General features: G+C 48.6%; 1 protein-coding gene across 2 annotated transcripts in view; it reads right to left on the minus strand.

The window, feature by feature from the left end:
* The window catches only part of LOC147096579 (NACHT, LRR and PYD domains-containing protein 3-like), a 73,687-nt gene extending 65,560 nt beyond the window's left edge, over positions 1–8,127 (minus strand). Inside the window, exons 1-2 of one of the 2 annotated variants that reach the window (XM_085975380.1) lie at positions 7,862–8,127; positions 1,532–1,590 (exon numbers count right to left, since the gene is read on the minus strand). The gene's annotated coding sequence lies outside the window, so the exon portion shown is untranslated. The remainder of the gene's footprint in view (positions 1–1,531; positions 1,591–7,861) is intronic. The other variant, XM_085975381.1, reaches the window with a different exon arrangement.
* Positions 8,128–26,078: the final 17,951 nt, after the last annotated feature.

Here is a 26,078-nt window from a genome sequence, read left to right on the forward strand (position 1 = left end):
TGTTAATTTGTCTCTATCTTTGAAATACTGGACAAATAAACGGGGATTTCGCTATTTTAGAATACAATAGAGTTAAACAGCACAGAAAGAGGCCCTTCGGCCCATCGCGTCCGCGCCGGCCATCAAGCCCTGTCTAATCTAATCCAATTTTCCAGCATTTGGTCCGTAGCCTTGTATGCTATGGCGTTTCAAGTGCTCATCCAAATGCTTCTTGAATGTTGTGAGGGTTCCTGCCTCTACCATCCTTTCAGGCAGTGAGTTCCAGATCCCAACCACCCTCTGGGTGAATCTTTTTTTGATCAAATCCCGTCTGAACCTTCTGCCCTTACCTTGAATCTATGCCCCCCTTGTTATTGACCCCTCTACTTAGGGGAAAAATTCATTTCTATCTACCCTAACTATGCCCCTCATAATTTTGTACACCTCAATCAGGTCCCCCCTCAGCCTTCTCTGCTCCAAGGAAAACAACCCCAGCCTGTCCAGTCTTCCTTCATAGCTGAAGCGCTCCAGCCCAGGTAACATCCTGGTGAATCTTCTCTGCACCCTCTCCAAAGCAATCACATCCTTCCTATAGTGTGTCGACCAGAACTGCACACAGTACTCCAGCTGTGGCCTAACCAGCGTTTTGTACAGCTCCATCATAACCTCCCTGCTCTTATATTTTATGCCTAGGCTAATGAAGGCAAGTATCCCACATGCCTTTTTAACCACCTTATCCAGCTGTTCTGCTGCCTTCAGGGATCTATGTACATGCATACCAAGGTTCCTCTGATCCCGTCTTTCCTATGGTCTTACCATTCATTGTGTATTCCCTTGCCTTGTTAGTCCCTCCAAAGTGCATCACCTCACACTTTTCAGGGTTATATTCCATTTGCCACTGTTCCGCCCTTCTGACCAACCCGTCTATATCGTCCTGCAGACTGAGGCTACCCTCCTCGCTATTTACCACCCCACCAATTTTCGTGTCATCTGTGAACTTACTGATCATACCTTTCACATTCACATCCAAATCATTAATATAGACCACAAACAGCAAGGGACCCAGCACTGATTCCTGTGGTACCCCACTGGACACAGGCTTCCAGTCACAAAAACAACCTTCCACCATCACCCTCTGCCTTCTGCCACTAAGCCAATTTTGGATCCAATGTGCCAAGACACCCGGGATCCCATGGGCTCTTACCTTCTTGACCAGTCTCCTATGCGGGACTTTATTTAAAGCCTTACTGAAGTCCATGTATACAACATCCACACACCTAGTCACCCCCTCGAAAAATTCAATCAAATTGGTCAGACATAATCTTCCCTGGAAAAGCCATGCTGGCTTTCCCTAATTAATCCTTACCTCTCCAAGTGGAGACCAATTCTCTCCCTCAGAACTTTTTCCAATAATTTCCCTACCACTGATGTTAGGCTCACTGGCCAGCAATTCCCTGGTTTATCCCTACTGCCCTTCTTGAATAATGGTACCACGTTAGCTGTTCTCCAGTCCTCTGGCAATAATTTTACTCAGTCTGTTTCAGGTCCTCACCTTGTGCTGCAGCTTCCGATTCTGATTCCAGAGAGTCTGGGTAATTAGCATTGTGAAATCTGCAGGTTAATGAACACACCCTGAGTAAAGAACAGTTATACCTCACTGTTATAAAGCCGACCTTCAGCCTGATCAATACAATCCCTCCCCGCCCTGTGCTCTGGTGCAGGACTCGATCTGAATCACACACGGTCGCATACAGTTTGAATTGTTCTGATAAATTGCTGACCTGTTAATCAAAGTCATTAATCCTCTGTATGGTAACCATGACTACATTTCCCCAAAGCTCTTCCATCTGCGGTTCAGAAGAACCGACAGCGAAACCGTGTCCTGGAGCGTGAAGCAGTTTCAGAACTTCAACTAGATTTCATTGCTCACCATAAAACCAGTTTATTATCGGACTAGAAAAGGGGCAAAGCTACCAAGGGACAAAGATCGCTGATTATAATCTCCAAGAAATTGCCTCTAGTTAATGAGTAACGGTCTGGGCCTTTGATTTGGATATATTTCTTAAGGCTAAAGGGATCAATGGATACGGGGAGAAGGCAGGGACAGGGTACTGAATTTGGATGAGCAGCCATGAGCACATTCAATGGCAGAGCAGGCTCCAGGGGCCGAATAGCCTACTCCTGCCCCTATCTTCTATGTTTCTATATTTCTAATCCATTATTACTTTCCCCACCTGCTGCAATCCTCATGTTACCCTTGCCCTTCATCCTCTCCTGCTCCGTGCCCGATCATTCCCACATCGATTAACCCTCAAGCTCTGTGTGTGCTCCGCCCCCTACTTTACTTTCCAATTACCCCAAGTCTGATTAGCTCCCCCCCTCCTGCTGCATGTCTGATTTCCCCATCCACCTCACCGGATACATCAAAGCTGGTCAATGTGCTACAGCGTCACACTAATATACACATAATTCCCAAACCCACCCCATGCTATCTTCACCGTATGTTGTTACAAACTCGAGAAATCTTAAAATGGGATCGTAGACATTTGCGGCACTGATGGACCCATCGTGTCTGTACCAGCTGAAAAAGAGTTATCGAGCTTAATCCCACTTTCCAGCTCTGTCCAGAAATGGTACCGACAACAATGCACCAGCATTACCCAGCTGGATAATGTTTTCTTTAATATTCTTGTTTATTTGACCACACATCTCCCTGTTAAAATTTCCACTTGTGGTACTTTGTCTATTTTGTAGTTTCACTAGGTCAGGGTCTCATTCTACAGTTCAGTTAGACCCCCTCGGTCTTGATTCCCAGATCAGAGGAAATGGTTTCTCTCTATCTACGCTATCGAATCTTTTCAACGTTTTAAACACCTAGGTCAGATCTGCCCCTCAACATTCGATACTCAAGCGAATATATGCCAGGCTTTTGTAACCCGCCAATCTGTCTCCATACCATTGAGCCCCACTCGTTCTCCTAACTCCCTAACAATTTCTAATCCAAGTCAAAAGGCTGCCTCCATTTCCATGCGCTCTGATCTTTGCCAATTATGGGTCCTTATGAGGTCCCTTATTGAATGCCTTCTGCAGGACCATGTAGATAACATCCATAGGTACCTTAATAGTGAGTTCTTCAAAATATTCAACGAGATTAGTTAGATATGACTGAGCTTTACTAAAGCCATGATTGCTCTCTCTGATCAGCTGATTTTACTCAAATACTCTGTCACTCTATCCTTAATGACCGATTCTAGTAGCTTCCCCTCAACCGACATTAAACTGGCATGCATGTAGTTACCTTTTTTTCTATCTCATCCATTTTAAATATTGGGGTGGCAATAGCAATTTCCAGTCTAACAGCACAATTCCCGAATCAAGAAAGCTGTGAAAGATTCTGACCAACGCTTCTGCATTTTCCACCCCCACTCTTTAATAACCATTGGTTGAAATCATCAGCTCCCAGTGATTTATCTATCTTAAGCCCCATTATTTTTTCCTTTAGCATTTTTACTGTTATATATGCAGTAATTTCCTCTCATTGATTTAATGTTATTTTCCATTCTATCAATGTTATTTGTCCTTTTCATCTACTGTGGAAACCGGTGTAAATTATTAGTTACTAGCTGAAGTGCCCGGCGGTGCCGAGGCTTTTTCAAGGGCATGTTGTTGTTGGAAGAGAGAGAGAGAGCGCGCGACTGGGGGGGGGGGGGGGGCGGAGGGAGAGAGAGAGAGACAGCGCAACTGGGGGGGGTAGAGAGAGAGCGACTGGGGGGTAGAGAGAGAGCGACTGGGGGGGAAGAGAGAGAGACTGGGGGGAAGAGAGGGCGGGGGAGGGGGAGGGGAAGGGCGGGGGGGGAGGGGAAGGGAGGAAGGGCGGGCGGGAGGGGGGAAGGGAAGGGGGGATGGGAGGAGGGGGGAAGGGAGGGCGGGGGTGAAGGTGGGGGGAAGGGCGGGCGGGGGGGGAAGTGCGGGCGGGCGGGTGGGGGGGAGGGGAAGGGCGGGGGGGGAAAGGAGGGGGGCGGGGGGGAAAGGGAGGGGAGGGGAAGGGGGGAGGGGGAACGGCGGGGGGGGAAAGGAGGGGAGGAGGGGGGAAGGGGGAGGGGGGGAAGGGAGGGCGGGGGGGAAGGTGGGGGGAAGGTCGGGCAGGGGGGAGGGGAAGTGCGGGCGGGCAGGGGGCAGGGCGGGGGGGGGAAGGAGGAGGGGAGGTGGGGAGGGCGGGGAAGGGAGGGTGACCGCCCCGCTCCAGCGGCCCGCACTCCCATTGCCGGGGTAACCCGATCCGCACTCTCGAGAGCCCCGCCCCCCCCCCCGCCCGAGCCGAGCGCGGAACAGAGTCTCACCTGCTCCTGCTGCGCGCGCACCCTGACCCTCGTGGCTGACGCCGTTGCCCCGGGTAACGTGACACGGGGGGGGGGGGGTGAGGTGCTTAGCAGCAGCCCAGTTACCTAGCTCGGGCCTGGCTGGGCAAGAAAGGCCCAGGCTTTCAGGCCTAAGAAAAAAACGGGCAAAGGTAGGAAAAAGAATGTTCAGGTTAGATAAAATATTTACAAATGAGTGATTTATTTTAAAAGAATTTAATAAATTGAATTTTATTTTGCTGGAAATGTATATTTGAAAAGAAAGATGCAGAAAGCAGGAAAAAGAATGGAAGCAAGATGGCGGCTACTCACCTCGGTTCAGAACGATAAGGCCCGCCCACACACGCACCGATTGGTCGACCGTCAGGTGACCAAAGCATCGGATTGGTCAATCGTTCCGTCACTCGACCATAGGAGGGCCCGGCCACACGCACGCGGCAGCAAGCCGCCGTACGATTGGTCAACCTCGAGGTCACTCTGTCGCTAATGAGCGGATAATGAGATGCTAATGAGCGGAATGTTGAAGGTTTTTCGGATACCGCGGGCGCGATTTTAGCCCGGCCGAAACGTAAATACGCTTAAAACCATCTCGGAAGCGTAAGCTTTCTTTGGAGGTAACGCGCGCGTAGGAACGCCCTGTAACTTTTGAGCGCATAGCCCCCAGACGCACACGCGATGACAGACAGATAGACAGATCGACCGATTTATATATATATAGACTAGCTGAAGTGCCCGGCGGTGCCGAGGCTTTTTCGAGGGCATGTTGTTGTTGGAAGAGAGAGAGAGAGAGCGCAACTGGGGGGAGGGGGAGGGAGAGGGGAGAGAGAGAGAGAGAGAGAGAGAGAGAGAGCGAGAGAGCGCGCGACTGGGGGGGAAGAGAGAAAGCGACTGGGGGGAAGAGAGAGAGAGACTGGGGGGAAGAGAGGGCGGGGGGGAAGAGAGGGCGGGGGGGAAGAGAGGGCGGGGGGGAAGAGAGGGCGGGGGGGAAGAGAGGGCGGGGGGGAAGAGAGGGCGGGGGGGAAGAGAGGGCGGGGGGAAGAGAGGGCGGGGGGAAGAGAGGGCGGGGGGAAGAGAGGGCGGGGGGAAGAGAGGGCGGGGGGAAGAGAGGGCGGGGGGAAGAGAGGGCGGGGGGAAGGGAGGGCGGGGGGAAGGGAGGGCGGGGGGAAGGGAGGGCGGGGGGAAGGGAGGGTGGGGGGGAGGGAAGGGCGGGGGGAGAAGGGGGGAAGGGAGGGGGAAGGGAGGGCGGTGGGGAGGGGGAGGGGGGAGGGGGGAAAGGGAAGGGCGGGGGGAGAAGGGCGGGCGGGGAGGGGGGGGAAGGGAGAGGGGGGGGGAAGGGAGAGGGGGGGGGAAGGGAGAGGGGTGGAGAGGGAGGGGGGGAGAGGGAGGGGGGGAGGGGGGAGGAGGGGAGGGGGGAGGAGGGGAGGGGGGAGGAGGGGAGGGGGGAGGAGGGGAGGGGGGAGGAGGGGAGGGGGGAGGGAGGGCTTGAGGCTGAGAGACGGCCACGACCACGCCCGTTTGCCGGGGTAACCCTGCCGCGCCGCCCCGCACTCCTGAGAGCCCTGCTCTCGAAGCCGCAGCCACTCCGCCCCGCACTCCCGAGAGCCCCGCTCCAGCGGCCCGCACTCCCGTTGCCGGGGTAACCCTATCCGCACTCTCGAGAGCCCCGCCCCCCCCCGCCCGAGCCGAGCGCGGAACAGAGTCTCACCTGCTCCTGCTGCGCGCGCACCCTGACCCTCGTGGCTGACGCCGTTGCCCCGGGTAACGTGACATGGGGTGGGGGGGTGAGGAGCTTAGCAGCAGCCCAGTTACCTAGCTCGGGCCTGGCTGGGCAAGAAAGGCCCAGGCTTTCAGGCCTAAGAAAAAAACGGGCAAAGGTAGGAAAAAGAATGTTCAGGTTAGATAAAATATTTACAAATGAGTGATTTATTTTAAAAGAATTTAATAAATTGAATTTTATTTTGCTGGAAATGTATATTTGAAAAGAAAGACGCAGAAAGCAGGAAAAAGAATGGAAGCAAGATGGCGGCTACTCACCTCGGTTCAGAACGATAAGGCCCGCCCACACACGCACCGATTGGTCGACCGTCAGGTGACCAAAGCATCGGATTGGTCAATCGTTCCGTCACTCGACCGTAGGAGGGCCCGGCCGCACGCGGCAGCAAGCCGCCGTACGATTGGTCAACCTCGAGGTCACTCTGTCGCTAATGAGCGGATAATGAGATGCTAATGAGCGGAATGTTGAAGGTTTTTCGGATACCGCGGGCGCGATTTTAGCCCGGCCGAAACGTAAATACGCTTAAAACGGTCTCGGAAGCGTAAGCTTTCTTTGGAGGTAACGCGCGCGTAGGTACGCCCTGTAACTTTTGAGCGCATAGCCCCCAGACGCACACAGAATGAGAGAATGACCGAGATATATATATATATATATATATATATATATATATATATATATATATATATATATATATATATATATATATATATATATATATATATAAAAAACTGCTGTGACCTGGTTAACTATTACCGTTTCATCTGTGTTTCTCTTTTGTGGGCCACATCTCCCTCAGACACCCTCTTAATCTTAGTAAAAATGTCTATGAATATAATATCAGCTTTTATATTACTTGCAAGTGTTTGTTCTATTTCCCTTTTTCAGATCTTAATATTTTCTTTATGTCCTTTGCTGTTTTCTATATGTCTCCCAGTCCTCTGGATTACTGCTTTTCTTGATATTAGTGACAGTCACTTCATTTCGATTTATTCTGCTTCTTCCATCATATGCTGACCATGGTTGTTTGTCTGTACAACTGCAATTCTTGCTCTTTAGGGATGTGTATTGGATGACCAGCAAGGTCCTACCCACAAAATGAAGAACAGATAGAATCCAACCAATTAACGCCCTACCAGCCACCTCACAATGATCAGCAAAGTGAGGAATGAACTCATCAATCGCACCCTCAAACAACATTCTCTCATCAATAACCTGCTCAGGGACACTCAGTTCGGGTGGTCCCTGAAATCCTCGGATCCGGACATGGTCGCAGATACAAGAGTTAAATACCAAAGCAGAGGTGACCGTTAATCCCCTCGACAGCAAGACAATATTTGACTCGGTTTGGCACCAAGAGCCCCAGCATCCTGAGGTCAATGCGGGTCAAAGGTGGATCTCCCGTGGCTGGAAACTTTGGATTTCGGTGATGGTTATGCTAACTGTGTTATGTTGAAGAGTCTCGATCTAAGTTTTTGCTCATATCCGTGTCATAAATGGGAAATATACGTTTAAATACTGTTCACAGCAACATAATTTTAGAGTGGGAGTTTCCATTTTGAGGTTTTAATCTGTTAAGTGGCGCTGCTTCCATTGAGTTAATTTCTGAAATAAACAATCCTTTCTTACCTCACTCAAAATGGACACTGCAGCATTTCAATATCATTGAAAAATCACAATAAAATCAAGGTGATGAGTCCAGTCCTGTTTATTAAAGCACTATAATTGTGCTCAGTATATTCTGGGTCCTTACCTTCTGCTGCAGCTCCTGATTCTGGTTCCAGAGAGTCCGGGTAAGTTAGCGTTGTGAGTTCTGCAGGTTACTGAACACACCCTGAGTAAAGATCAGTTCCACATCACAGTCATTAACCCGACCTTCAGCCTGATCAGTACAATCGCTCCCCGCCCTGTTCTCTGGTGCAGGGCTCGATCTGAATCACACACGGTTTTATTTGAATTGAATTAATCTGATGAAATGCTGATCTTTTAACCAAAGTCATTAATATTAATTGCGACAACAATGACTACATTTCCCCCCACCCCCAGCTCCTCCACCTGCGGGTCAGAAGACCCCGCGGAGAGACCGTGTTCTGTAGCCGGAATTACTTTCGTGTCTCAATTCGATTTGATGACTCACCATAAATCTTCACTATTATCGGAGTATAAAAGGGCAGAGATAGCCAGGGACAAAGATCACTGTTAGTTAATTGGAATCAAACATCAGAGGGAAGGGCACAGTGAGCTCTCGGAGTTAACACATTGATGTTTTGCAATTACCTTCCCTTTCGATCATGAGCTGTTTCTTTGACGTGATTCTAACTCTGTGTAAATGTATATCATTAGGATCGCGGAATTATTCACCTGGGTGTCCGGCTTTTTACAATGTTCACCTGATTTGGATTGACATGGAGTTCCCAACTCCTGTAACGTGACTAGTTACCTGTCAGTTTCCAATGATGGTCATTTATTAGCAACAAAGCAATGATTATAAAATCCGGGAGATAATCTCCAGTTAATGAGTAACAGTGTGGGCCTTGATCAGGTTGTTCACACCCAGGAGTATCAAGCTCCAGGTTTCACTGACTGGATCTGAATCAGCAAATGTGTGCGGTAAACAAGTGAACCATCTGTATCATTGGCCAGTTAAGTTTTATTGGTAGTGCTGTAAATTTACATTTAATTCCATTTTTAAAAACGGCCAACAAATTCAATTCATTATGAGACTGAGTAACTCTGAACATTAAATACATTTCCTAATTATAATTAGCATTTAACTTAAATAATATAAACTTTATAAAATATCTCCCGACATCTCTGTCTGATTCCCCTTCCTCTTCACCCTGCCGCTCCTTCCAGTGCTTCATCTCTGGTTCCCCACCTATTCTGTTCCTGCTGTTTCCATCCCTCCCCCACCTTTTTTACAATCCTAATTCTCCCCTTTGCCTTCCTTATCTCCTGCATGGTTCATGATTCAGCCCTTGCATCCGTTCGCTCTCCGACTCTGTATCTGATGCTCCCTGTCTTTCCTTTTCCATCTCCTCTCGACCTGATTATCTTCCTTGCTTCCCTCTCCATGTTGCTTCATGTCCCCATTCACCACAAAGGACACATCAAAGCTGTTCAAATTACTACAGCATCACACTAAGTGTGCGTATAATCGCTCAATAACTACAGAGCCCATCTCATATTATCTTCACCGAATGCAGTTATGGATTGGGAAAATGGCACCGACAAGACCAGGCTAGTAGCAGCCTAATGTTCCTCTTCAGTATAAATTTATTTTTGCTCGCAAATCTCCATATTAAAATGGTCCATTGTTTATCAGTCAACTCGCTTGTTTTGACATGTCATCTCCCCCTGCCCCACATAGGTCCTGGTTGGCCTTTTCGAATCGCTGCAAACCTTGTGGTGATGATGCTACTAGGATTTTGCTAACAAGGCAATGCAGGATTTTCACTCAACAACGATGAGGGGACCATAACATGTGCCTAAGTTAAGATCGGCAGTAACTTGCAGGGGATATTGGAGCAGCGGGTATCTCACAACTTCGCTGCTCTAATCCTTATCAGTGGTAGACAGAGTAGATATGAGAGGCGGTGCCAATTTCGCTTTGTGAGATGCTGTGAATAGTGCATCCTACAGCAATAGTGCACTGCTGGTGGACGAGGTGGATATTGCAGACTTAGAATCAAGCAGACTGCTTTGTCTTGTATTACTCCGAGCTTTATGAGTAGTGTTGTGGGTATATTGTTAAGATAATTGCTGATAACTTCATCACATTCTTAACCTGTGACCTGAAGCTGGTGGAGAGGCTTTCAGCAGTCAGAGAGCGAGATGCTTATTGTGGAGAACTCTTCACTTGTAGTGTTGATAAGGCTGTCCCTGTTAATCAACTACTCGATGGTGACCTCCGTGATGTTGATGGGGCGGCACTAAGCGATTTGGTTGCTGCGAAATGTTGGAGCGAGTTTGTACCTTTTCCTGTTAGAGCTGGTAATTGCCTGGCACTGACACAGCACAGACATTACCTGCCTCTTGTTACACCTGGAAAATGCCCTGGTCCTGAAAAAGCCTGTCATAGGCTGCTTCTTTATGTATGGAGTAGTAAATGGAGCAGGGCACTGTTGTGTTATCAGAGAACGGACTGACTCGAGAACTTATGACAGGTTCACTAGCCTGACCCCTGGGATGAGAAGATTACCTATGAGGAGAGATTGAGTAGACTGGGCCTATACACTGTGGAGTTTAGAAGAATGAGAGGTAATTTCATTGAAACATATAAGTTTCTGAGGGGCATTGACAGGGTATAAGCTGATAGGTTGTTTCCCCTGGCTGCAAATATTACATTCTTATCGTTGTTTTCAAATCCTCCATGGCCTCGCCCCTCCCTATCTCTGTAATCTCCTCTAGCCCCTCAACCACCCGAGCTATCAGCGCTCCTCAAATGTTGACCTCTTGAGCATCCCTGATTATCATCGAGCAACCATTGGTGGCCGTGCCTTCTGTTGCCTGGGCCCTAAGCTCTGGAATTCCCGCTGTAAATCTCTCCGTCCCTCTATCTGTCTTTCCTCCTCTAAGACACTCCTTAAAACCTAGCTCACTGACCAAGGATTTGGTCATCTGCCCTAATTTCTCCTTTTGTGGCTAGGCCTCAGATTTTGTTTTCTAACACTCCTGCAAAGCACCTTGGCACGTGTCACTACGTTAAAGGCGCTATATACATACAAGTTGTTGTTGTTGTTGCCTGGCGATTCTAGAAGTAGGGCGCATGGTCTCGGGATAAGGGTTTGGCCATTTAAGACTGAGATGAGGAGGAATTTCTTCACTCAGAGTGTTGTGAATCTTTGGACGTGGATGCTGAATCGTTAAGTATGTTTAAGGCTGAGAGATTAATTGTTGGACTCCCGGGGAATCAAGGGAACAGTTGGGAAAGTGGAACTGAAGTCGAAGTTCAACCAATGATCGTATTTAATGGCGGAGAAGGCTCGAGGGGCCGTATGGAATACTTCTGCTCCTAATCCTGATGTTTTATGTGACATTCTGAAAAATATTTAAAATGATAAGTTTTCTAGTCTTTCCTTGGCTGTAGTTTTCGCTACAAACTAAAATTCGTATTCACTACAGATTTGCGTCTATAGAGCAGGCAGATTCACTTTCCATCTAACGATGTTATCACCATTGCTGCTCAAAGTAGTGTTTGACACAATGCGCCTGTTTCTATTGACTTGTCCATGCGGCAGCGTGTTGTAAATCTAGTTATAGTGAGTCTTCACAGAACTTTGAACTGCAATGTGTGGTTAAATCGTTTAACGATTCTGCAATTTTTTATCAAACTTCGGAATGAATTTTTGTCCTTGCAGCTCACGGTACTGATAAGAAAGTGGGAGTAAAATAATTTGTCAGTGTGACACACAATCTTTGCAACAATGTGCAGAAGCTCCACGAGTCTGACTATTTAGCAACATCTCAATTTTATCTCAAATATCTGACAATTATCTTTTGCATTTATTACTTTCACTATCTATCAATCATAGTTACATAAATCTTTCAGTATTGGTCTAATTCAGAAATATATATTATTCCGTTTGGATTCAGAAACAGGGTGAAAATCGTAATATGATTTTGGATGATTAGCTTTTAACTTTTGATCGCCAATCGTGATTTCTCATTCATATGGAAAAAGGCAAACATTACAGTTAGGAGCTGAGTTCCCAATGTTTTGTATCATTAGGACGTTTACCAGAAGACACGGGCCCTAGTCCACGTCGCCCAGAAACTGTATGAAGTGGCGGGTGTAGGTGAGACCCGCATCTGCAGAAATCTTACCGAGGCAGGAGGTTAAAATTATCTCATTGGTTCTGCGCTAATGGAAACATGATTTGACAATTTATCTAAATTGCTGGTCATGTCATAAAGTCATAGAGACATAGAGATATACAGCACAGAAAGAGGCCCTTCGGCTCACTGTCTCCACGGCGGCCATCAAGCCCCGTCTATTCTAATCCAATTTTCCAGCATTTTGTCCATAGTCTTACATGCTATGGCGTTTCAAGTACTCATCTAAATGCATTTTGGATGTAGTGAGGGTTCCTGCCTCTAGCACCCTTTCAGGCAGTGAATTTCAGATTCCAACCGCCCTCTGGGTGAACCGTTTTTTCTGCAACACCCCTCTACACCTCCTGCCCCATAAATTGAAACTATGCCCCTTGGTTATTGACCCCTCTACTAAGGAAAAAATTCCTTAATATCTACCCTATCTGTGCCCCTTGTAATTTAGTAAACTTCAATCAGGTCCCCCCTCAGCCTTCCCTGCTCTAAGGAAAACAACCCTGTAGTGTATGTAACTGTTCTACCTTTAAGAGAACTATCGTATGTAACCGTTCACCTTTAAGAGAACTATTTTAGGTGTGGCACTACTTTATCTTGGCTGCTGTATACTGTAATACCGACGGTGACCACACCGGTATATAAGTGCTGTGTCAGGATTTATTGGGCAGATTCGCCCTGACCTTCGAATAGTAAAGTCCTGTTTAAGTTACTCTTGTAGTCTGTGTATTACTTCGCTATACAACCCACAGACTTTACAGTGGCGACGAGTTCGATCTTACCCTGCGGCAACAATACTTCTGAAGAAGTAAACGAGCGTCGAGAAGAGGCACCCGCCCTCGTCGTTTTGCTGAGAGAAAACTCGAGTCTGCAGACCAAGAAAGGAGGAAGATTTCAAACACGAAGTCTTCCATCAGCAACAGGCACGGATTGTCCCTTCTGCCACGGTGGTGAGTGAGCCGATCAACACGAGAAGCAAGTCGGCCACGGTGACTGTGAGTAAAGGGAAAATAGAAACAAATAAATGGAGGATAAGGGCGGTGCACTCGACCACGGTCGAGGGGGAAAGGAGCCGGACAGAAGTCGGGCCCAGAGGCGCTGAGACTGGGGCAGCGTGGAGCAGAAGCCGCGGTACAAGCGGGCTGGGGAGCGTCGTGAGACGGCTAGACCGCGACGGCGAAAAAGGCCGGACAACTACCGCGACCATGAGGCGCTGCGACCGGGATCGTAAGGCGCGGGAAGATATAAAAATAAATAAGCCACGGAGAACTCAGCCGCAGCCGGGGAGGAAAGCACCGGACTGCGAGAAGCTGGGAGGCGCGATTGGGGTGAAAAAGGCCAGACAGTGATTGAGGCCACGAAGCGCTGCGACCAGATCGTAAGGCGCGGGACGATATAAAATAAATAAACCGCGGAGAACATAGCTGCAGCTGGGGAGGGAAGCACCGGACTGCGAGAGGGCTGGAGGCGCGATTGGGAGCCCGAGCGAGCGGGAGAGACAGAGCCCGAGCGAGGAAGGCTGAGCGAGATCCAGCCCAGCGGCTGAAACTGTTCGCCGCCAACGGGTTGTACCCAGCACTGGCTGCCCTGCCGAGAGAAGGGAACGCGCTGAAGCCGACGCGCAGGCTGCAAACCCGAAAGCCAGCGGCCGTCGCCCGAGGGAAGCTTACCCCTCCTGCCAGGGGAAGAAACGCGGGAAGCCGCCAGTAGGCGGGGAAGAAGACAGAAGCGGGAACCGCCATTTTTAAAGTGGGCGGGGAAAGAAGATAAGTGCGGGAAACCGCCATCTGGAAAAAAAAAAGTTAAAGAATATTGTTGTTGTTTCTCAGGAAGAGTGTGAAGATGTCTAAGCATAGTAACAGCAACGGTTTCAATGCCGAGGTGGAAGACTGGCCCACATATGTAGAACGCATCGAGATATATTGTACGGCTAATAAGATAGCAAATTATGAAAAAGCCCTAACCTTATTAAACTCAATGGGTGCGAGGACATACGGGTTATTGAAGCATCTCCTATCACCAGCTAAACCGGCGGATCAGTCTTTCGATAATATTGTTGCTGTCCTGAAGGATCATTTTAACCCCGCACCGCTGATGTTAGCGGAACGATCTAAATTTTACGGGAGAACGCAACGAAAAGAGGAAAGCAACGTGGAGTACTTGGTCGAGCTGCGTAGACTAGCGAAATACTGCCAGTTTAGAGGAAATCTGACAGAGGCGTTGCGAGACAAGTTCGTGTGTGGATTGTCAAAGGAAGGAACGCAAAAACGACTACTCGAAGAGAACGATCTTACACTTGATAAGGCTGTCCTTACTGCAGCATCGCACGAAGCCGCAGCGAGAGGCATGGCGGAAATGCAGCGGAAGACAGCGGTACTCAGTGTGGATCAAATGACTTCGGGTACAGCGAAATGTTCTCGTTGTGGGAAGACAACACACGACCAGAACCAATGCTGGGTTAAAAACCAGGACTGTAGGAAATGTGGCAAGCTTGGCCACATAGCTAAGGTATGCCGGTCAGGAAAGAAGAACAACAATAATAAGTCACCGCAGAAGAAGTACAGAAAGGTACATGAGGTGACTGGGAAGAGTCCAGATGAACAGAATTCGGACTCAGACTCCAACAGCAAGGCACTGGGTAGCCTGAGGATTCATAATGTGAGTAAAGAAGCTGACCGACAAACTATCTGGATCACACTACAGATTGCAAAAGTCCAAGTGAAGATGGAAGTGGACACCGGATCGGCGTTGACGGTCATGAATAAGCATGATTACAAAAAGTTATTCAAACATATTCCCCTACGGGATACAGAGATAGTATTGCAGACATACACGGGGCACAAAGTATACCCCATCGGAAAGATAGAAGTCAAGGTGAGATACAAAGACAAAGATCACCAAAGGATGGACTTGTATGTGCTGCCCGAGGGAGGTCCACCACTTCTGGGACAGGAGTGGATCAGGAAAATAAAGATAGACTGGCATTCACTAAACACAATGACGGTAGATTCCGGGAAGGAAGAGGTCAAACCTGAACGGTTGTCCAGAATATTGGACGAAGCTAAAGAGGTATTCCAGCAAGGACTGGGAACACTGAGAGGAATTAAAGCAAAAATCAAGATTGCAGAACATGCAAGCCCAAAATTTTTCAAAGCCAGATCGGTACCTTACGCGATGCGACCTGCTGTGGAGGCAGAACTGGAAAAGCTTGAACGTTCAGGGGTACTGTCTAAGGTGGACTGGAGTGAGTGGGCCACGCCCATTGTTCCCGTCATGAAGTCTTCATCAAGTAACAAGCCAGGGGGACTGGGGAAGGTCCGCATCTGCGGAGATTTCAAGATCACAGTTAATCCGGTGCTTCACACGGTACAATACCCGCTTCCGCGGATTGAGGATATCTTTGCTTCATTGTCTGGCGGGCAACACTTCACCAAGATAGACCTGGCACAGGCATACTTACAAATGGAAGTTGAGGAAGCATCGCGCCAGTATCTCACAATCAACACGCACAGAGGCTTGTATCGTTATAATAGACTGGTTTTTGGAGTAGCTTCGGCTCCAGCAATTTGGCAGAGGGCAATGGAGCAGGTCTTACAAGGTGTTCCAAGCACGCAGCGTTACTTGGACGATATCCTGATTACGGGAGAAGACGAAGAGGAACACCTCACAAATTTGAAACTGGTGCTCACCAGGTTGAAGGAATATGGCCTTCGAGTTAATCACCAGAAATGTGAGTTCTTCCAGAAACGGATCTCGTACTGCGGTCATGTCATTGACCAAGAGGGGCTGCACAAGTCGCCTGACAAGATAGAAGCTGTCGTGAAGGCCCCCGCTCCGGAAAACGTTTCACAGTTGAGATCGTTTCTGGGGTTGATTAATTGTTATCACAAGTTTCTGCCATATTTATCCACGGTGCTACATCCGCTGAATGCTCTGTTACGGAAGGAAGTGCCATGGAAGTGGAGCGAGGACTGTAAAAAGGCCTTTCGCAGAAGCAAGGCATTGATTACCTCTGAGGAAGTGTTGGCTCATTTCAACCCAACGTTACCTCTTCGTCTAGCTTGTGATGCTTCCCCTTATGGAATTGGAGCAGTACTTTCACACAAGTTACCAAATGGCTCGGAAAGGCCAGTCGCATTTGCGTCCCGATCGTTGACCTCCGCGGAGCGAAATTACGCTCAGATAGACAGGGAGGCCCTCAGCCTTGTGTGGGGAGTAAAGAAATTCAATCATTACCTGCAGGGCAAGAAGTTCACATTACTGACAGACCACCAGCCGTTGGTGTCCATATTCAACCCTAACAAGGCCGTTTCCACTATGACAGCGCAAAGGTTACAGAGGTGGTCCGTGTTACTTGGGGCACACCAATATGGCATTGAATACAAAAGCTCCAAACAGCATGGAAATGCTGATGGGTTATTGCGCCTACCGTTGCCGGTAGTAGAAGAGGCGGCTACAATGGACCCAGTAGAAATGTTCCACTCATCCCTAGTAGAATGTCTACCAGTAACCAATTCGATGATCGAGAATGAAACAAGAAATGACCCGACTCTCTCACGGGTCTACGATCTAACAGTGGAGGGATGGCCAGCACATGGCGAACCAACACTGCCAGCATTTTCGCAACGGAAAGAACAGCTGTCAGTGTGCCAAGGAACCTTGATGTGTGGATCGAGAGTGGTGATTCCACCCAAATTTCAGCATAAGGTGCTAAAGGAACTTCACGAGGGGCATCTGGGTGGAGTGAAAATGAAGAACCTAGCAAGAGCGTTTGTGTGGTGGCCAGGTATTGATGGAGACATCGAGGAAGTAACCAAGAGTTGTCTAGGATGCCAGAAGGTCCAAAACGCGCCACCACAAGCTCCTCTGCATCCATGGGAGTGGCCCTCATCTCCTTGGCAAAGGGTACACATCGACTTTGCTGGTCCATTTATGGACTCAATGTTTCTAATAGCGGTGGATGCACACTCCAAGTGGCCGGAGGTAATAAAGATGTCCTCCACCACTACGGAAAAAACCATCACAGTATTAAGGACCATGTTTGCCAGGAATGGGCTGCCGGAACAGGTCTGTTCTGATAATGGACCACAATTTGTGTCCGAAGAATTCAGGAAGTTCTTAAAAAGCAATGGGGTCAAGCACTACACGTCAGCCCCATACCATCCCGCCACCAATGGCTTAGCTGAAAGGTTTGTCCAGACCTTCAAGAAGGCCATAAAGGCCATGGGTAATGAGAACATCAACTTACAACATAAGGTAGATAACTTCTTGTTGGCGTACAGGAATGCAACACATGCGGTCACAAATCAAACTCCCGCCATGATGTTTTTCAATAGAAGACTAAGATGCCGGCTGGATTTGATTAAGCCAAACGTCAGAAGGGACGTAGAGAACCGGCAATTCCAGGGCATGAATGAAAGGCCAACTAGATCTTTTCAGACAGGTCAACAAGTTTTGGCCCGGGACTACCGTACCGAGAAATGGCAGCCTGGAACTATTGTAAAAAGGCTAGGGCCGCTGCTGTATACAGTGGACATTGGTGACAGCATAATAAGGCGCCATGTTGACCAGATCATAGGGTCATCCACAAAGAGCCAACCTACTCCACAACCTTACACGGCTAATGTAGAAACAGAGATACCCAGAGCACCTACCTCCGATCTGGTAATACTGGAATCAGATGATCCTGACACTGTCCTTCAAGCTGAATCGGCCTTGCCGGAAGAACCTACTACCCCGCCGAAAACTACTACACCACCGAGGCGTTATCCGGACAGAGTCAGGAGACCTCCAGAGAGACTGAATCTGTGAACTGTTTTACATAATTTGTATATATGTTCTAATGATATGGTTAATGGGGAATAAGTATGTTGTAAGCTAAAAAGGGAGGATTGTAGTGTATGTAACTGTTCTACCTTTAAGAGAACTATCATATGTAACCGTTCACCTTTAAGAGAACTATTTTAGGTGTGGCACTACTTTATCTTGGCTGCTGTATACTGTAATACCGACGGTGACCACACCAGTATATAAGTGCTGTGTCAGGATTTATTGGGCAGATTCGCCCTGACCTTCGAATAGTAAAGTCCTGTTTAAGTTACTCTTGTAGTCTGTGTATTACTTCGCTATACAACCCACAGACTTTACAGGAACCATCCAGGGTTCATGCTCCTGATCATTGTCCAGTGACCCGTGGGTTAGAGAGAGGGGAAATCAGCCAGGGTTCGTGCTCCTGATCTCTGTCCAGTGACCCCTGGGTTAGAGAGAGGGGAAATCAGCCAGGGTTCCTGCTCCTGATCACTGCCCAGTGACCCCTGGGTTAGAGAGAGGGGAAAATCAGCCAGGGTTCCTGCTCCTGATCATTGTCCAGTGACCCCTGGGTTAGAGAGAGAGGGAAATCAGCCAGGGTTATTTAAATCATGTTGCGAGAAAGGGAAATAGTTTGTTCCCCCGTTTGTACCTCAGAGTCTTAGAGACGGAGGGAACGGCAACAGAAAAAGAGGAAACAACATCTCCAAAAACTGATCCCAACTCATCGCCAAGGCTGGGGATAGATAAGCTCGCCACCTTCTTAGGAAGTTTAACCACTTTATTCACTTTCTGATTGGAGCTCCGTTTGGAATTAGACTTTATTTTGTCGGATGTTTAACGACAGCATTGAAGGGGGAAGGAGAAACTTGGAGCAACTTCTTCTGTCAAAGCTGCAGTGAGACTTGAAAGAATTTAAAGATTTTTAATGAACTTTTCACCAAAAATGAGTGTAAAAAACACTTTTTCCCCCTAAGTTTCGAACATGATTTTGGAAGAGACTGAAGCAAAAGCCAATTTTCCCCTCACCTAAACAAGTTTCAACCAGGTCTTGAAGTCCAAACGCTTTTAAAGAGCTCTGAAATGGTTAAAATGTTTTCAAATTGAAATATCTCAAGATTTGATTTTGAGTGATTGACTGAAGTGAGTAGCTTTACACAAACATGCAACCATGGCGTTGAGGAGGGGGAAGGTAGGGGAGGATTTGTAGGAGTTACATATTACTTTTTAATGACTTTTTAAAAATATACCATTAAGACATTTAGGAAAAGAACCAAGAAAGGGGAAAAACACAAACCATTTTATAATGTCTGTCGTTCGATAGTCCGAACAAGTTGCAGGAATAACGTAAATATAGATTTCCTCTTAAACATTTAGTGGAGTGTCAATTGAAGCAAGAGTTATGTAATGATGTATAAAAATTGCAGGAAGCTACTTTAGAAGAAACCACTCTTTGTTTATTGAGAGAGACACAGAAAATACTTTGATTAAAGTGATAACGTACAATTCGATTTGGTTTGAATGTTTGAAATAGGAGATTAAAATTTGTGAGTATAATGAAGTTTGTTTCCTGCTTTTAATTGCGAAGTACCTAAAATAATCCAACACTCCTTGTGACAAGAGCAGGGATTAATATTGTGGAGAATGTTTGAGAGAAAAACATTAGAAGCGAAATTGGTAAATTATAAATCTTTACGTCAACATATCAGTAAACATTTGCAAGTCAGTCTGACTGGTTTTGCTGTCCAGGAAGCAAAACAAGTGTTTATTTCTGTTAAGTCATAGCTTTGCCTGCTTTTTGTTTATAATTCAGTGACACAAATTGTGTGTATATTTGTAAATTGTAAAATAACAGCAATAAATCACATTTCTGTGACATTCTTTCTGTCTTAAACGATTCAATTTGTGGCTCGGAATCTAGAAGCTTCTTTACCTGAAAAGTTTGAATGGTTAAAGTTGATCTCAGCTATCAAAAGCTGTTTGCGACATTCCTGCATTGTGGAACAGTATGATGTCTTTGCAGAGACAGGAATTCGCATTGTTGAATGGAGGTTTTTCTGATCTGTTGCATCCTGTGTAGATCAGAAACAGGTAAAGATGTTCATAGTAAACAGCCCAAGACAATGAAATGCTAACACAATGTCTGGCCAATGTCAGAGACTTCAAGCACAGGACATGTGGAATATACAAAACCCCATAGCCCTGTATCAATCCCAAACTAATCACACTGCCCCAATCTCTCCCGATAGCCCTGTATCAATCCCAAACTATTCCCAATGCCTCGCTCTCTCCCGATAGCCCTGTATCAATCTGAAACTAATCCCACTGCCCCGATCACTTCCGATAGCCCTGTATCAATCCCAATCTAATGACACTGCCTCGCTCTCTCCCGATAGCCCTGTATCAATCACCAAAACAATCTCAATGCCCCGCTCTCTCCCCATAGTCCTGCATCAATCCCAAACTAATCCCACTGCCCCCGTCTCTCCCCAAAGCACTGTATCAATCCCTAACTAATCACACTGCCCCGCTCTCTCCCCAGAGCCCTGCATCAATCGCAAACTAATACCACTGCGCCTCTCTTTCCCCATAGCCCTGTATCAATCCCCAAACTAATCCCACTGCCCCGCTCTCTCCCCATATCCCTGTATCAATCCCAAACTAATCACACTGCCTCGATCTCTCCCAATAGCCATGTATCAATCCCAAACTATTCCCAATGCCTCGCTCTCCCGATAGCCCAGTTTCAATCTCAAACTAATCCCACTGCCCCGATCTCTCCTGATAGCCCTGCATCAATCATCAAACTAATCCCACTGACCCGCACTCTCCCCGTAGCCCTGTATCCATCCCTAAACTATTCTCACTGCTCCGCTCTCTCCCCATAGCCCTGTATCAATCGCAAACTAATCCCACAGCCCCGCACTCTCCCCATAGCCCTGTATCAAACCCAAACTAATCCCAGTGCCCCGCACTCTCCCCATAGCCCTGTATCAATCCCCAAACTAATCCCAGTGCCCCGCTCTCTCCCCATAGCCCTGTTTCAAACCCCAAACTAATCCCACTGTCCCGCTCTCTACCCATAGCCATGTATCAATCCCCAAATTAATCCCACTGCCCCCCTCTCCCCCCATAGCCCTACATCAATCCTAAACTAATCCCACTGCCCCACTCTCTTCCCATAGTCCTGCATCAATCCTAAACTAATCCCACTGCCCCGCTCACTTCCCATAGTCCTGCATCAATCCCAAACTAATCACACTGCCCCGCTCTCTCCCCATAGCCCTGTATCAATCCCCAAACTAATCCCACTGCCCCGCTCTCTCCCCATAGCCCTTTATCAATCCCAAACTAATCCAACTGCCCCGCTCTCTCCCCATAGCCCTGTATCAATCCCAAACTAATCCCACTGCCCCGCTCACTCCCCATAGCTCTGTATCAATCCACAAACTAATCCCACTGCCCCGCTCACTCCCCATAGCCCTTTATCAATCCCAAACTAATCCCAGTGCCCCGCTCACTCCCGATAGCCCTGTATCAATCCCAAACTAATCCCAAAGCCCCACTCTCTCCCCATAGCCCTGTATCAATCCCAAAATAATCACAATGCCCCGATCTCTCCCGATAGTTCTGTATGAATCCCAAACTATTCCCAATGCTTTGCTCGCTCCCGATAACCCTGTATCAATCCCAAACTAATTAGACTGCCCTGCTCTCACCCCATAGCCCTGTATCAATCCCCAAACTAATCCCACTTCCCTGCGCTCTCCCCATAGCCCTGTATCAATCCCCAAACTAATCCCACTGCCCCGCTCTCTCCCGATTGCCCTGTATCAATCCCAAACTAATCACATTGCCCCGCTCTCTCCCCATAGCCCTGTATCAATCCCCAAACTAATCCCACTGCCCCACTCTCTCCCCATAGCCCTGTATCAATCCCAAACTAATCCCACTTCCCCGCACTCTCCCCATAGCCCTGTATCAATCCCAAACAAATCACACTGCCCCGCTCTCAACCCACAGCCCTGTATCAAATCCCAAACTAATCCCACTGCCCCGCTCTCTCCCCATAGCCCTGTATCAATCCCAAACTAATCCCACTGCCCCGCTCTCTCCCCATAGCCCTGTATCAATCCCAAACAAATCACACTGCCCTGCTCTCACCCCATAGCCCTGTATCAATTCCCAAACTAATCCCACTGCCCCGCTCTCTCCCCATAGCACTGTATCAATTCCAAACTATTCCCAATGCCTCGCACTCCCGATAGCAATGTTTCAATCTCAAACTAATCCCACTGCCCCGATCTCTCCTGATAGCCCTGTATCAATCATCAAACTAATCCCACTGACCCGCACTCTCCCCGTAGCCCTGTATCCATCCCTAAACTATTCTCACTGCTCCGCTCTCTCCCCATAGCCCTGTATCAATCACAAACTATTCCCACTGCCCCGCTCTCTCCCAATAGCCCTGTATCAATCGCAAACTAATCACACTGCCCCGCACTCTCCCCATAGCCCTGTATCAATCCCCAAACTAATCCCACTGCCCCGCTCTCTCCCAATAGCCCTGTTTCAATCCCCAAACTAATCGCACTGCCCCGCTCTCTCCCCATAGCCCTACATCAATCCTAAACTAATCCCACTGCCCCGCTCTCTTCACATAGTACTGCATCAATCCCAAACTAATCACACTGCCCCGCTCTCTCCCCATAGCCCTGTATCAATCCCCAAAACTAATCCCACTGCCCCGCTCTCTCCCCATAGCCCTTTATCAATCCCAAACTAATCCAACTGCCCCGCTTTCTCCCCATAGCCCTGTATCAATCACAAACTAATCCCACTGCCCCGCTCTCTCCCCATAGTCCTGCATCAATCCCAAACTAATCCCACTGCCCCATCTCTCCCCAAAGCCCTGTATCAATCCCAAACTAATCACACTGCCCCGATCTCTCCCGATAGCCCTGTATCAGTCCCAAACTATTCCCAATGCCTCGCTTTCTCCCGATAGCCCTGTATCAATCTGAAACTAATCCCACTTCCCCCATCTCTCCCGATAGCCCTGTATCAATCCCAATCTGATGACACTGCCTCGCTCTCTCCCGATAGCCGGGTATCAATCACCAAAACAATCCCACTGCCCCGCTCTCTCCCCATAGTCCTGCATCAATCCCAAACTAATCCCACTGCCCCCGTCTCTCCCCAAAGCCCTGTATCAATCCCTAACTAATCACACTGCCCCGCTCTCTCCCCAGAGCCCTGCATCAATCGCAAACTAATACCACTGCGCCTCTCTTTCCCCATAGCCCTGTATCAATCCCCAAACTAATCCCACTGCCCCGCTCTCTCCCCATATCCCTGTATCAATCCCAAACTAATCACACTGCCCCGATCTCTCCCAATAGCCCTGTATCAATCCCAAACTATTCCCAATGCCTCGCTCTCCCGATAGCCCTGTTTCAATCTCAAACTAATCCCACTGCCCCGATCTCTCTTGATAGCCCTGTATCAATCATCAAACTAATCCCACTGACCCGCACTCTCCCCGCAGCCCTGTATCCATCCCTAAACTATTTTCACTGCTCCGCTCACTCCCCATAGCCCTGTATCAATCCCAAACGATTCCCACTGCCCCGCTCTCTCCCAATAGCCCTGTCTCAATCGCAAACTAATCCCAGTGCCCCGCTCTCTCCCCATAGCCCTGTTTCAATCCCCAAACTAATCCCACTGTCCCGCTCTCTCCCCATAGCCCTGTATCAATCCCCAAACTAATCCCACTGCCTCCCTCTCCCCCCATAGCCCTACATCAATCCTAAACTAATCCCACTGCCCCGCTCTCTTCCCACAGTCCTGCATCAATCCCAAACTAATCACACTGCCCCGCTCTCTCCCCATAGCCCTGTATCAATCCCCAAAATTAATCCAACTGCCCCGCTCTCTCCCCATAGCCCTGTATCAATCCCAAACTAATCCCAGTGCCCCGCTCACTCCCCATAGCTCTGTATCAATCCGCAAACTAATCCCACTGCCCCACTCACTCCCCATAGCCCTGTATCAATCCCAAACTAATCCCAGTGCCCCGCTCACTCCCGATAGCCCTGTATCAATCCCAAACTAATCCCAAAGCCCCACACGCTCCCCATAGCCCTGTATCAATCCCAAACTAATCACAATGCCCCGATCTCTCCCGATAGTTCTGTATCAATCCCAAACTATTCCCAATGCTTTGCTCGCTCCCGATAACCCTGTATCAATCCCAAACTAATCAGACTGCCCTGCTCTCACCCCATAGACCTGTATCAATCCCCAAACTAATCCCACTTCCCTGCGCTCTCCCCATAGCCCTGTATCAATCCCAAACTAATCCCACTGCCCCGCTCACTCCCCGTAGCACTGTATCAATCTGCAAACTAATCCCACTGACCCGCTCACTCCCCATAGCCCTGTATCAATCCCAAACTAATCCCAGTGCCCCGCTCACTCCCGATAGCCCTGTATCAATCCCAAACTAATCACACTGCCCCGATCTCTCCCGATAGACCTGTATCAATCCCAAACTATTCCCAATGCTTCGCTCGCTCCCGACAACCCTGTATCAATCCCAAACTAATCAGACTGCCCTGCTCTCACCCCATAGCCCTGTATCAATCCCCAAACTAATCCCACTGCCCCGCGCTCTCCCCATAGCCCTGTATCAATCCGCAAACTAATCCCTCTGCCCCGCTCTCTCCCGATTGCCCTGTATCAATCCCAAACTAATCACACTGCCCCGCTCTCTCCCCATAGCCCTGTATCAATCCCCAAACTAATCCCACTGCCCCGCTCTCTCCCCATAGCTCTGTATCAATCCCAAACTAATCCCACTGCCCCGCACTCTCCCCATAGCCCTGTATCAATCCCAAACAAATCATACTGCCCCGCTCTCACCCCATAGCCCTGTATCAAATCCCAAACTAATCCCACTGCCCCGCTCTCTCCCCATAGCCCTGTATCAATCCCAAACTAATCCCACCGCCCCGCTCTCTCCCTATAGCCCTGTCTCAATCCCAAACAAATCACACTGCCCCGCTCTCACCCCATTGCCCTGTATCAATTCCCAAACTAATCCCACTGCCACGCTCTCTCCCCATAGCCCTGTATCAATTCTAAACTAATCCCACTGCCCCGCTCTCTCCCCATAGCCCTGTATCAATCTCAAACTAATCCCACTGCCCCGATCTCTCCTGATAGCCCTGTATCAATCATCAAACTAATCCCAAAGCCCCACTCTCTCCCCATAGCCCTGTATCAATCCCAAACTAATCACACTGCCCCGATCTCTCCCGATAGCCCTGTATCAATCCCAAACTATTCCCAATGCTTCGCTCGCTCCCGACAACCCTGTATCAATCCCAAACTAATCAGACTGCCCTGCTCTCACCCCATAGCCCTGTATCAATCCCCAAACTAATCCCACTGCCCCGCGATCTCCCCATAGCCCTGTATCAATCCGCAAACTAATCCCACGGCCCCGCTCTCTCCCGATTGCCCTGTATCAATCCCAAACTAATCACACTGCCCCGCTCTCTCCCCATATCCCTGTATCAATCCCCAAACTAATCCCATTGCCCCGCTCTCTCCCCATAGCTCTGTATCAATCCCAAACTAATCCCACTGCCCCGCACTCTCCCCATAGCCCTGTATCAATCCCAAACTAATCACACTGCCCCGCTCTCTCCCCATAGCCCTGTATCAATCTCAAACTAATCCCAGTGCCCCGATCTCTCCTGATAGCCCTGTATCAATCATCAAACTAATCCCACTGACCCGCACTCTCCCCGTAGCCCTGTATCCATACCTAAACTATTCTCACTGCTCCGCTCTCTCCCCAAAGCCCTGTATCAATCCCAAACTATTCCCACTGCCCCGCTCTCTCGCAATAGCCCTGTATCAATCGCAAACTAATCCCACAGCCCCGCACTCTCCCCATAGCCCTCTATCAATCCCAAACTAATCCCACTGCCCCGCACTCTCCCCATAGCCCTGTATCAATCCCCAAACTAATCCCACTGCCCCGCTCTCACCCCATAGCCCTGTTTCAATCCCCAAACTAATCCCACTGCCCCGCTCTCCCCCCATAGCCCTACATCAATCCTAAACTAATCCCACTGCCCCGCTCTCTTCCCATAGTCCTGCATCAATCCCAAACTAATCAAACTGCCCCGCTCTCTCCCCATAGCCCTGTATCAATCCCCAAAACTAATCCCACTGCCCCGCTCTCTCCCCATAGCCCATTATCAATCCCAAACTAATCCAACTGCCCCGCTCTATCCCCATAGCCCTGTATCAATCCCAAACTA

The sequence above is a fragment of the Somniosus microcephalus genome, unplaced genomic scaffold (genome assembly GCF_052327205.1).
Source record: "Somniosus microcephalus isolate GS21.2 unplaced genomic scaffold, FLI_Smic_1.0 unresolved_chr1, whole genome shotgun sequence".
Classification (NCBI taxonomy): domain Eukaryota; kingdom Metazoa; phylum Chordata; class Chondrichthyes; order Squaliformes; family Somniosidae; genus Somniosus; species Somniosus microcephalus.